This window comes from Pinus tabuliformis, chromosome 5_1, assembly GCF_031772625.1.
Source record: "Pinus tabuliformis cultivar Carrire ecotype Pingquan chromosome 5_1, CPIR1, whole genome shotgun sequence".
NCBI lineage: Eukaryota > Viridiplantae > Streptophyta > Pinopsida > Pinales > Pinaceae > Pinus > Pinus tabuliformis.
Window position 1 is genome coordinate 267,896,771 of NC_142305.1, and position 13,732 is coordinate 267,910,502.

Genomic DNA, 13,732 nt, shown 5'->3' on the forward strand with positions numbered 1-13,732 from the left:
ATGCATCTGATTCTGAAACCTTTAGCTCAGCCACCAGTGACTGCTTGGCCCGACACTCGTGTTGTGAGTGGAGCTCTTATGGAACTCGCACCATTTTCCAGTGTCCTTTCTCGGCTTCGCGGCGTTGCTCTTTGCTTGCAGCTTCGGCTGGTTGTCTTGGGCTGTCCCGCCTTGGCTTTGTCCTTTGTTCTGTGGTTTAGGGGCACCTTTCCCCTGCTTTGGATTCGCAGATCCAAAGTCTCGCTTCTTTTGTTTAAACTTCTGCTCGACCTTGACGGCATACCGGTATGCTGCGCCGAGCGAGGGGATGTTTAGGAACTGTATTTCTTCCTGGATGTACTTGTGCAGGCAGCCACGGTATTTGAGTATCAAATGTTGCTCCGAATCCTTGATACCCAACTTTGTGCGAAGGGTATGGAAAAGATTGGTGAACTCCGGCACTTCTTGGTCCCTTCCCTGCCGCAGCGTGGTCCACTTTATGTATTCATCCTCATAGCTTCCGACAGGGTAGTACTGCTCCTTGATGGCATCCCGGAACGAATCCCAGGTGGGTGCGGCTGAAAATAGTGAGCCAGTACTTTCATCCTTCTGCTCGCAGTAGGTTTCCCACCAGTCCTTGACGTGGGGGGCTGCTTTGAGAAGAGCAAAAACAATCTTTTCCCGACTCGAAAATTCATGAACAGAAAAATAACCCTCTAGCAGATTTAACCATTTATCTACGGCATCGGCGTCTATCTGACCCTCGAATATGGGGATTTCAAAATTAACTTGTACCTTAAAGGGTGTGGCGTTTCCAGAGGAGCTGCTGGAAGCCGATGCGCCGCTTCTGGGTAGCCGCTGAAGGATCTGCGCAAAGCTGTCCATCATCGCGTTCCGTTGTCGCTCGAGCGCTTCTTCGAGCAAGATTTTGATGGGATCTCCTGCCCCCTCATCTTTCTTCTCGTCCGCCATGGGAGGCCGTCGGGATTTGCGAGGCTGGTCTTGCAAAGGTTCAACCAGTTCAAGCCCTAACTCCTTATATCCCGACCTTGTTGGGGACATGCAAAGAAAAACAGAGAAAAAGCAGACCGCTCTGATACCACTGATCCAGATTTAAACAGGAACGCAACAAATTACAGAGATAACCATATACACAAAGATGCAGCGGAAAGAATACTTCATTCCATTAATGGAAAATACTGAAATATGCTTACAAACAGAAATGGAAATAAACTAGCTAGGGCAATGGTAGCTTATCTCTGAGAAGAGATGTGATGGCTACATGCCTCTGAACTGTGTTACAATGAGGCTCGAAGGCCTATTTATTGTTGAGAAACAATGGAAAAACCCTTAACATTCCAAAACCTAACCCTAGGAGATGAAACGCCAAACTGTGGGCCCCGTTTGGGGGTAAGTTGGGACATCAACTTCCCGGGGTCGTAACTTTGGCATATGATCTCCGTTTGACGCGTACAATAGCTCATTAGAAAGATCTATCCGAGCACTATCATTGTTGGAACGGGCAACACCAGTCCATTCCATGGACTCGTGTTGCCCCCGGATTCCCCAAAAAACGTCGTTTAGGGCCTCAAAACGGCTCCGGAAGTTCAGGACCCGAAAAACTGCTAAAAATAGTAAGTTGTGCTACAATTAAGGAAACTGAAAATGCTGAGAAAGACAATGGTGGGGGTCCAGGTGGACTTGGCAGGTGGCCACCAATATCCACCTGGATCATTTATGTTGGACATGATAGTTTTTTAGTGTTGCAGCTATTTTGTTCCCAGCAAACTATGGTCCACCATCTGTAATTATATCTCTTGGAAGGCCATAACGCACAAATATATGGAACAAGAACTGTATGACAGAATCTTCTGTAGCTCTCGGCAACGCCCCTGCCTCAACCCATTTGGTGACATATTTTGTTGCCACCAGAATATATGCTTTCTGGTTTGAGGGTGGGTTAATTGGTTTGACAAAATCAAGGGCCCATCATTCAAATGGTTCATTGACTAACTGTGGGTTGAAGGGAATCTCATCAGACTGACTAGCGCATCCTGCTCTCTGGCAACTGTCACAAACTTGCACGATTTTTTTTTCATATTTAAAAATTGTAGGCCAATAATACCCTGTTTGCAGCACCTTATATCCCATTCTACGATCGGAAAAATGTCGGCCACATGGCCCGTCATGGAAGACTTTTAAAATGCCGAAGATTTCATCCCCTCAAACATATCTTCTGATATGCATATCTGCCCCTGTGTGGAATAGGTAGCCTCCAACCACTGAGAATCGAGAACTCCTTTGAATAATATTTTCTGCTCATTAGGGGTTAGATGTTTCGGTAGTTTACCTACTTCTAGGTAATTAGCAACATCAACATACCAGGGTGTTTGAACAGCCACAGAAAACAGATGCTTGTCCAAAAATTGATCTTCAACTATTGCTGCATCAATTGGCTTTGGCATTCTTGAGAGAAAATCGGCTACAAGATTTTCTTTTCCAGGTCGATCCTTGATTGTAATATCAAATTCCTGCAATAAAATCAGCCATCTAGTTATTATGCCATTTGTGATAGGCTTGTTTGCTAAATATTTGATGGCAGAATGATTTGTATACAAGATAACATGATATCCAGTAATGTAATGTCTAAACTTATTGACAGCATGTATTATAGCTAGAAATTTTTTCTCAGTAACAGTGTAATTTAATTCAGCAGGGGATAAATTTTTTCTAATATAATAAATTACATATGGTTTTTTATCCTCCTCCTGCCGAGGACTGCTCCAATTGCCGTATCTGAGGCATCAGATAATATCTGAAATGGAAAATTCCAATTTGGTCCTTAAAGGACTGGGGCTGTGGACACAAGCTTCTTTAGATCCTAGAAAGCACGTTCACATTTTTCTGTCCAAAGAAAATCAACGTTACCAGTTAGTGCATATAGAGGTGCAGTAATATGTGAAAAATGTTCTATAAGCCTCCTATAATAACCAGAAAATCCAAGAAAACTGCATAACCTCGTTTGAGTGGTAGGAGTGGGAATAAGAAAAATTATTCGGATTCTGGCTGGGTCTACCTGAATACCGGCTGCTGAAATATAGTGTCCTAGAATAATTCCTTCAGTCATCATCATATAGCATTTTTCATGGCTTAAACAAAGCCTGGTAGAAATGCAACATTGTAGGACTTTTTCCAGTGTATCCAATGCTGGATCAAAATCGTCCCCATACGGTGTAAATTCATCCATGTATACTTCAAGTCCTTCATTTATTAGGTCTGCAAAATGATGAGGATAGCCCTTTGAAATGTGGCAGGAGCATTGCATAAGCCAAAAGGTAGAACTCTGTAGGCAAATGTTCCCTAAGGACAAGTAAAAGTGGGTTTGTCTTGGTATTCAGGGGCAATCTTAATCTGATTGTATCCACTAAAGCCATCTAGGAAAGAAAAGAATTTCCTTCCTGCTAAAGTGTCTAATACTTGGTCGATGAATGGGAGAGGGAATTGGTCTTTTTGTGTTGCTTTATTTAGTTCTCTGTAGTCCACACAAATTCTCCATTTCACATTCTTTTTTGGTACCATCACAAGCAGAGAGACCCATTTACTATAGGTGATAGGATAGATGAAATTAACATCTAAAAGTTTTTGAAGTTCAGCTTTTACCACATCCTTTAGATGAGGATTAAGTCTCCTCTCAGGCTGGCGAATAGGTCTTCCATCTTTTTCTATGTAAATGTGGTGTGTACATAATTGAGGATCAATTCCTTTCATATCAGGATAGTCCCATGCAAATGCTTCTTTATATTTCCTCAACAGATGGATGAGCTTCATTTCTTGTTCAGAGGTGAGGTTGGTATTAATGTTTAAGGTTTTTCCCGCTTCAGTTTCCACAATTTTTGCTATTTGCAACAGAGGTAACAGGTATCGTTTGATCATGTGTATCTTTAAGAGGATCTTCTTCTAATTCGTTATCAAATGATGTCTCTATCATGTGACACTGTGTGCGGGATCTGAATTCAGTTTGACTAATAAATTTATTAATGGCATCGTCCTTTGTCTGATCTTTAAAATCAAGTGCCTTTTGTATAGTTAATGGAGATCTAATGTTATCAGTAACGTATGATACATGGTGCTTATTAGTTTTGATCATTGTGACACTTGGCTATGCTGGAGGGTATAAGGCTAAGTTCTTGATATTCGCTCCCCTCGTTATGGTCATATTGCCTTGTCGGAAGCCAATATAGGAATCGACAGTTGGAAGCCAAGATCCACCTAAAATCAATGGGTGTCCATCAAGTTGGCTTTTGGGATTTATTATCAGAAAATCGGTCGGATATTCCCAGGAGTCAATAGATACCATGACATCATGTAGTGTGCCCTCTAGCATAACCACAGATCGGTCAGCCAGTTCTAACAAGGTAGACGTGGGTTCTATAGATGTGATGCTTAGCTTTTGGCAAGTGGTAGTTGTCAACATGTTGATTGCAGCTCCTAGATCAACTAAGACATTAGGGAAGGTTTGACCATAAATTTGTACAATGGCTATTGGATTTCCTGGGTCTTCGTATTTAATGGGTGTTTCTTTTCCTGATAATAAGTCAGATAGAGTGCCAACTACTTGGACTCTTAGATTATTTGCCATATTCGTCCTTGATTTATTTACACACAATTATTTTATAGTCTTTGCATATATTGGGATGTCTTGAATGGCTTGGAGGAATGGAATTTTTATGTACAAATTTTGTAATTCTCCCAGAATGTCAAAATCATGATATTGTGTAGGTCGCAGTATGATTAATGATTCTGGGAACGGGGGAGAGGATGTGGTTTCTTGGTTATGAGTTTGTTGTTCATTCACATCCTCTTCCTATGACAGATGTTCTCTGGGTAACTGATTTTCAACATGGGATGTCTTATCTCCCTCAGTTTCAATAATATGCCCAGATCTTAGCTGAAGATCATTACACTCCCTCAGATCAGTGCCTATTTCTGATGTTTCTACTATTTGGACAGATTGGACCGGTCTGTTATCTGGATTGGGGATGGTTGGGCTGGGAGTTGCGGTCTCAGATTAGACTGGGGGTCTTTTTCTAAGGCTGGAAGTGTAGGTTGAGTGAGCGACATAGTTCCTACTGGCTGATGCATCGGTCTTTGCCAGTTTGTCTACCAGGCTGAACTTTGGGAAGTAGGGGGAGTCCATTATGGTGGGTATGCATTACTTTGCCAATATGGTGGGTTATAGGGAAAATTCGGTCAACCAGATGGGCTTGCCTGATTCAGCCACGGAGTTGATGAAGGAAACGACTGTGGTGACTAGTTTGGAAACGGGGGCTGGGATTGACTCTGCCACATATTATATTGTTGAGCATTATACTGCAGAGACTGAAAAGAAGAGATTGTGACCGAAAACATACCAGATTGTCATGGCTGCTACTGATGGCGCTGGTTGAGCAAATACACTAATTCTGGCTCTTCCTCTGCTTCCTTATATACTGATTTTAATCTGGGAAGTGAGGGACAGCTTTTCTTAAGGTGATCTTTTGTGCAGATGGCACATGTTCAGACTGCATCTAAAGGAAACTCCTTATGGCTATGTTTCTTCCTGCATCGAGGACAAAAGTTTGCCAAATTTTGTTCTGCCTCCATTTGCTTTTGCTTGGCCTGCATAACATCAAGTTGTGTAGTTAGTGTCCCTAGTATATCAGTTTTAAAATTTTCCAATAAATTTCCAATTTCTACACGTGTTACTCCTTCTATCGAAATTTTATTATCTCTTACAAACCGATCATGTTCTACCAATTTTAATCTTGTGATCCCTCTCGAGCTCCTGATACATAAGTCAATAATGTCAGCAAAATTTTCCTGATAAATATATCCTTTTCACATAATGTTTAATGTTTCAATCCATTGTTCCTTCATGCCCCTAATTAATGTTGTTTTTAACAAATTATCAGGTAAAGGTAGTGATGCATAAGGAGATCTTTGAAGATTATACTGAAAACATTCCACATACTCCTCTAATGCTTCATTTGGTCTAGCTACCATCTGGAATATTTCGTCCTTCAGTTCTCTACACCTGCAATAGTCCTGATATTTTTTTACAAAAGATTCTTTCGTTTGATCCCAATTATTTATAACCCCACCACCTAATCCAATAAACCATCTTAAGGCATCCCCTTTTAATGTAGAGGGAAATAATTTTAGATTCTGGGGGTCGGTGGTGTAATCATATCCCTTACACAGCACATCAAACTCAAATAGAAATGCATCCAGATCTTCCGATGTAAGACCGTGGAATGTAGGGTTATGTTGAAGAGGGATTGCTTTCATGGGCGCATTTACTACAGTATCCACTATGGGGTATTGCAATGTAGAGGTTTGTGTATTTGGCTGGTTTTGAGCCATTTGGTCGAATATATTCCAATAAACTTCTCGGATATCTAGGAGGTCATTCCTAGGTTGAGAAGGAATGGCTTTAACATTAATGGTTTTAATAACAATTCCTCTGTCTGGGATAATGAGAGTGCCTAATGTCTTAGGAGATTGAGTTTTTCCAACAATAATTTTTGCAGCACTTCCCTTATCTAGGTTGTTCAATGGCTGAGTTGTTCCAAGAGGAGACCTCAGTTCCTTAGTTTCCCCTGTCTCTCCTCCTCCTTCACAAAGATTGCTGAAATTCCCTTCCTGCAATACTTTTCGAGCAGAATTTTCAATTTCTTGAAAATCCTGCTCTTCAGTTTGACTATGCACCTCAACAAAGGCTACAGATGGTGATCTTGTGGTCTGAAGGGAACTAGTAAGATGTCTAGAAATAACTTTTGTGGGTCCTACTGAAGGCTGAGATTCTACTTTCTTGAAAATTCCATCTATGAAGGTTGATCGGCCAAGGGTCACGATACCCTTAGCTTTTTTTGGCTTGGGTAGAGGTTTGGAATTCTTTTCTGGTTTTTTCTGCTTAGTCGTCCACACAAATAAATTGCTAGATTCTACCCAAACAAAACAACATAAAATTTGTAGGAAAGCGGGCAGAGGAGCAGGGTTGTTACATGCTCCACACGTAGGCTCTTACCTTTCGTTTTTAAAACCCAACTCTTCCCTAGCAGGTTCTCACACTACTCTAAAAAAGAACAAATGGCTACACTCTTTCCCCGACAATGGCGCCAAAATGTCGAGCTATAAAAAGGGTCTCTTTCACCTCTAATTACCTCACATTAGTTTGTCAATCTGGGAATGTTTTGTTATTTCAAAGAGTGTCTCAGTCTAAGGCTATCATTTTCCAGAGTAATGCTAGTAGTACAGTGCTCAAAAACAAAAGAGTAAACAGATGATTGTTTACAGCAAACTACTTCAAAAGATTAAACTACACACTTAGAAAACTAAGCAATTTCTCGGTCAAGGGTTCAGTAGCAGTAACTATTCCCTTTGTAAATTAATTGAACTAAAAGAAATCAGAGAACAGATCGTGGATCTGGGAGCTAGACAGTAAATGTCAATGCTCACTACAGCCTTCGATCGTTCTTCACACCAAAATAACAAATGATAGGAAATGGAATGATAGATAAGAAATGGAACAACAAGTAAGAAATAGAACAACAAACCTGAAATGGAACAACAAACAAGAAACTGTAACAACAATTAAGTCTAACAAGCAGTAACACCTTAATTTACAAGATCAAATGCACTAATCGTAACCTACAAGAATCAAATGGAAATCCTTCACTCTTAAGGACAAATTGAACAACACACAAAAATGGAACAAAACTAATTAATGATGAATTATAAAACAACGCTTGAAAACCATATATGCACATGACACACCTTAATAGTAACCTGATCTTGGTAAACCAGTTATCAATCTCAGTTGTAAAGATTATGACTGTATTTCAGGATGGAACAACAATGTTTATATATTCAACAATCACAAAGAACATAATCGCTAAAATGAATTCCGTAATATCAATGAATAAGTGCACAACACAGAGGCTTTGTAATTGAATAGCAACAATATTCTGTAAGGACCGACGATATTATAATAGTGCTTAAAAGAACAACAATACGTTGCAAAGTTAATACAATGGTTCTCTCTTCAGAAACTTTATAAATAAACATAAGAGAGCATGTGATGTAAACTAACGAAACATATCAGATTACCAAATAACACTAATAAGCAAACCACGTATAAACCAAACGTAATAGTACAGGAACAAGTTTCCTCCAGGGTCGGGCCCTTGGCCTCTAGGGGTACACCGCTTGAAGTTATTTCAGACTCAGAGATGAAATAGCAACCTAGTTTGTATTAATGCATAAGACGGAATTACAGTAGATCAGCTCTCAACGAGACTCAATGATCAAAGTTTCAATCTTAAGAGAAATTACATAAAACATAAGGACTCGACAGACCCCCCGAGCTAACAGTGATGCCCCTTTTATAATGGTGAAGTCGGAGATGCCTAGGTGCAAAAAATAGTTAAAGCAACGATCCCTCAAGATCAAGGGATCCTGAGGGATTCGCCGAACTGTTAGTCCTTGGTTATCTTTTTTCTTTCTTGCATCAAGCAGGTATCTCCACTTCCTTTCTAGGGCTGATTCACTTTGATTTGTTTTTCCTTCTTTGCATACAGTTCCTCGTCAAAGGGACAGCGGTTAACCCATCATTGTCCTCTCCTTTGGAATGACAACTTTTTGTTTTTCCTTCTTCCTGCATAAGAAAATGACAATTGTCAGTGTTTTCATTTTGCACATTAGTCTCACAAATTTTATTACAATCCCTTATCATTTTCCTATTTCATGATGCAAAAGGTTTGTAAGTTCTAATGAAAAGATGGTGAAATAATTACCAAAAACATACCTTCTTTAGTACTCCACACACCCCTCACTAATTTCCAAGTATTTATCAAATATATTATTAATTTATAGATAATTCGTTACAAATTGACTCATTCTAATAATAATTCATTCTATTTGTTTCTCTCAAATTATCTCTTTTAACTGTTGAATTAAAGAAGAATAGCACGATATTGGAAAAGAAAAATCCGACACATTATGCAAAATTTATCTTAATTAACCTGGTAATCGAAATGCCAAAGGCATCGAATACGAGGATCACATGGGAAGCTAGAAGTAAGAAATGATGAAATTGAATCTTGTAAGAGTGCACCATGAGAACCTAACATTAACCTCTAAATGATTTATATCTATGATATAGCTGTATCACCCTCCTCCTCTTCATTGTTTTCCATATGAACACTAATATAACTTCCAAAATGTTATGACTATCTCCTTAAACTGATTTAGTCATTATTACTTTAAATTATTATAAATATATTATACTTATTTTGTTTTAATGAATTTTCTTATGAGGAATTTTTTATGAAAAAAAAGCACAGTTACAACCCTAAAATGGCAATATATTTTATGTTGGTTGTTCATTCAATCCATTTTACATGTGTGGTTTATTCTACACATTTTCTTCCTCTCCTGCTTGAGGATTTGGTAAGTATTGTTTTAAGGATATTAAAATATTGCTTTAAAGTAGATATGATTAATGCCTATTGATACCGAAATGCTAATTCGACATCATTTGATATGATGGTAAACGATTGTCCAATTCTTGGATTACTTTTTTATTACTTAATAGTGTTGGTTTCCCTTAATTATTTTATTCATTAATTAAATTTTACTTATAATAAGGACAATAAATATTCAATCAGTTAAGAAATTTTTTATCACTTGCTGGTGTTGGCTTCCTTTAATTATTTTATTCATTAATTAACTCTTACCAATAACGAGCCTAGATCCATATTAACTCTGTATCTATCAAGTGCTAAGAGGGATGAAATATCTCAAGGTGCAAACCTCTTTTTTTATTGCAAAACTTGAGGAAAGGTTTGCAACTTGAGAAACTTTATTCCTCTCAGCGCTTGATAGATTTGGAGCTAAGATGGATCTAGGCGGGTTTCAGTCTTATGCGACCATGGAAAATATATCAAACATATGATTAATTTTATCCATAATATGTAAATACATATATTATTAATATAACCATTTTAAATATGCTAAATATGTATGAGATTTATCTGGTAATTTTAATTTTAAATTTTCTTAGTTACCAAAGTTTTTTGAGATGATAAATATTGTTAATAACTTTAATGATGAAAAATGATGTGTTAAGACTCAGGTTGTCCCCCAGGTCGGAGTAAAGGGATACGGCCGAGGTAACCACAAACCAACTTTGGACTGCAGGTTCTAGCCCACTTGCAGTCAGAGAGGGCTCTCTCTTTATGATTTTAGCTTTGTTGATGAAGATTCTAGGCTAGCTATCAAGTTCAGGTATTTTTTGTTTGTGTTTTGTATGTGTTTTGGTGGGAAAATTGATGTTTTCAAGTAAAGAGGCAAGTGTCGTGTGAAAGTTTCAAACCATTGGACATGGAGTCAAGGATGTAAGATTTCTAGTGCGTTTTCTTGGTCACAAGAAGAATCAGGAGCAAGGTAGCTGCACATGGAACAATTTTCCAAATTTAAAGGATGGAAAGAATGCTAAGGAAGTAGAGGCAATTAAGAGTCTCTCAGTCAGCTTAACAGAGGAAAGTGGATAATCTCTATCTAAGGGCAGTAAAGAATCCTTAGATAACTGTCAAACACATGTGAATAAGAGTAAATATGAGCCACAAAGAATTCATATTCATGTCCAGTTCATTTTAGATGAAAAAACATAAAGAAATAGCAGAAATTGAGCCTAGAGTGCAGTTAAACAAGTTCTAAGCTAATCTTTCTTTTTGCTATTGGGATGGTGAAAAATGAAAACAGAGGTAAGAAGCACTTATTGATTCATGCTGCAGCACAAGAATTCCATCATTCAGTCTCTAGAGACCAGTAAAAACAGATCAAGTAGTAATTCTTCCAATCTCTTTAACAATCTTTGATTAAAGAAAAGCCTCAGACATACAGTGCGAGTCTCTAATGAAAAGTTATCAATCAACCAACCCTTGAAACAATACATTGGGTGGTATATATACGTAAGATTCTCCAAAATTGTTTACTACAGCTATGACCTAAGCAGGTCTCAAAGTAAATGATTACTCTAACCTAAACTTATAAATTCAAAAAATATATATGAGCTGCACTGAGGGTAGCAGTATCAGAACCGAATCAATGCTTTTTCCTCGGTGGCTTGGTGCAGTGCTTCTGTAATAACTGAGCATGGACTTCTGCTCGATTGTAGTTTGGTGGCTTTAAGTGCTTTAACTGCGATTTGAGAGCTGGGATGGGCTTACACCTCCTGACTTGACTCTACTGGAGGCCAATTAATGCCGACCTGCCTTGGGAACTGTAGATTTCTATTAAAAAATTAACTGATACTCTTTGCCGCTTCATCTCTCCTCTGATACTCTTTGACAAATGAATTGGGTTGGTTCCTCTCTCGCTGTGGGTCAAATAAAAACTTAATGGCCATTGTTCGGCCCTCTGCTTTCTTTAGATTTGTCTTTTGTCCATCTCTGCATGCCTCACGAAGAAAAACAGGTCATTCGGTGCCTTTTGGGCTTGCTGGGGGCTGCGCAATGAGGGATTTTCCACTTCGGCCATTTTCCCGTAGCCATGCGCGATTAGTGCTAGGCACTAATTGCGCATGAAAAACGGCCTTGGAATTTTAATCCGAACCTCCTAAGCATGATTTTCGCCTTGCGCCTCATAATTGATGATGAAATCAGCATGACGTCAGTAGGTGGGACCATAGTATAGCGGATGACGTGGTAGGGTGACGTCAGCATGTACCGTTGATGATGTGGCAAGGGTGACTTGGCAGAGGGCCGACGTGTGAAGATGACATGGTGAAGGTGACTTGGCAGACACATGGAACCGGACAGGCGACATGGGGCGTGCGTACAGAAGGCGGAAAGCTGTTTCATTAGACGACTTTCTATACGGGGACGGTATCCATCAAAGCCCCTCCGATGCAATAGGAAGTGGACAAGTGTCTTTGGGTATGGCGGAAAAACCACCTTGCTATCGGAAACTAACGACCGAGCAGCGGGGCGCCTCTGAAATCACCGAGAGCCGTCGAATGGGGAGGGCCCGATCCGATGGTGGACGGAGTGCGGAGCTGGCGGGAGCATAATGGACGGGCACTTGACTATGTGAATCTTTATACGGCGCAGCGGGTGGGGGGTTTAGAACTTAGGAAATGTGGGTTATGGGGTTGTTTAACGACTGGGGTTAATGTTTTATGCACACAACTTTAGGTTAAGGGCGGAAAAGAGGGATTTTCAGGGCTAGGGTTATGAAAAAGGTTGTGAGCATGACCAGGTGTCACACTAACTCTTGTTAGGACGCAGATGGGTTCATTATAGTCCCAGGTGGACTATTATGTCCCAGAACTGATAAATACATAGCTATAGTGCTAGAGGGTGGGGTATGTATATAGGGGAGTTATTTAATATAGATTTAGTAGGGGAGGGGGAAATAGATAGGGGGCTATATAATATAGTCAGGAGTTAATATGGAGATGATGAGAAAGTCCTAAGGTAAGGAACCTTAGGCCATTATGGGGAATAGAACTTTGTAATAGAAGAACAGAAATCCTTGAGTAAAGCAGATCTTCACCAAGGCCAATGATGTGGGAAATGATGACTAAGAGGCATCAAGCAGATCTTGACCTCTTTGCGAAGATTAGTGAGTGATTTGGGGAATAAAAATGAACGGGGGAGTTAGTTATGTCCATCTTGACTTCCTCCAAATGAAAACTGCATCATGGTTGTGATCTGAAAAGATATAACACTTAGAAACACAAAATTGATCATGAATCATCATTTTGCAACCTCAAAAACTACCTACCCAGCCTACCATCCTGACATCTTTCTTCTATTTGATTTGGGTGCACTTAGACTTGCAGACCCAACTTTACAAATTTCTCTTCTTTCTATTATCCTATCTAAGTCTATACTTATTTCTACCAAGGGCCCAGATTAAGCAGGCTGGCTCCTTTGATTCTCTACCTATCTACAAATCTGCCAAGATTAAACTGTTTGGATAGATATCATTTTCTATATTCTAAAACAGGAAATTGAAACCTAGGGAGACCAAGTTTAAACTGTTTGGCCCTCCCTATTATAGGACAAAAATGGTTGAGTCATCAAAATTAGAATTCAGCAGTGGCATTTGGATTGGCACACTTTCACAGTATCTTCTTTCACCTCTTTTTGGAAATATGGAATGTTGCAGCATGCAAAGTATGACATATTTGGCATGTAAAGATGTCAATCATGAAAAATGAACACCTGTCACAATAGGAGGCTAACAGTGGCTCCACTTGGGGATGGCTTTTCCTTGTGAAAAGCCAAGAACAACAGGTCAGAATGTCTTGATCTTTTATGGTTGCTGCAGATTGAAGGAACTTCTTTATACTGGCCGTTAGATAATTAAAACTCTGTAATATAAACAACCTCCTCCTCAACTGAAATATTGTGAAATGCATAGCACTGCCTGCTTTCTTCTACGTGCTTGCTATTATGTAGAATGTTGCTTGAGCATTGCCTTTGAAACATTTTCAAAACATGGACCAAAACTGATATGTTTGCTTTACTTTGCCTTGAGCAGGGTGCTGATATGTACTAAAATAATAGTCTGTTTTGCTACCTTTGACTGAAGATTACCAACAACCTCCCTTTACCATGCGTTGTTGTGATGTGACTGTGCCATTTTTTCTGTTTTATTGAGGTTAGTGCAGAGACAGAGCTTTTGAACTGGAGCACTTGTATTG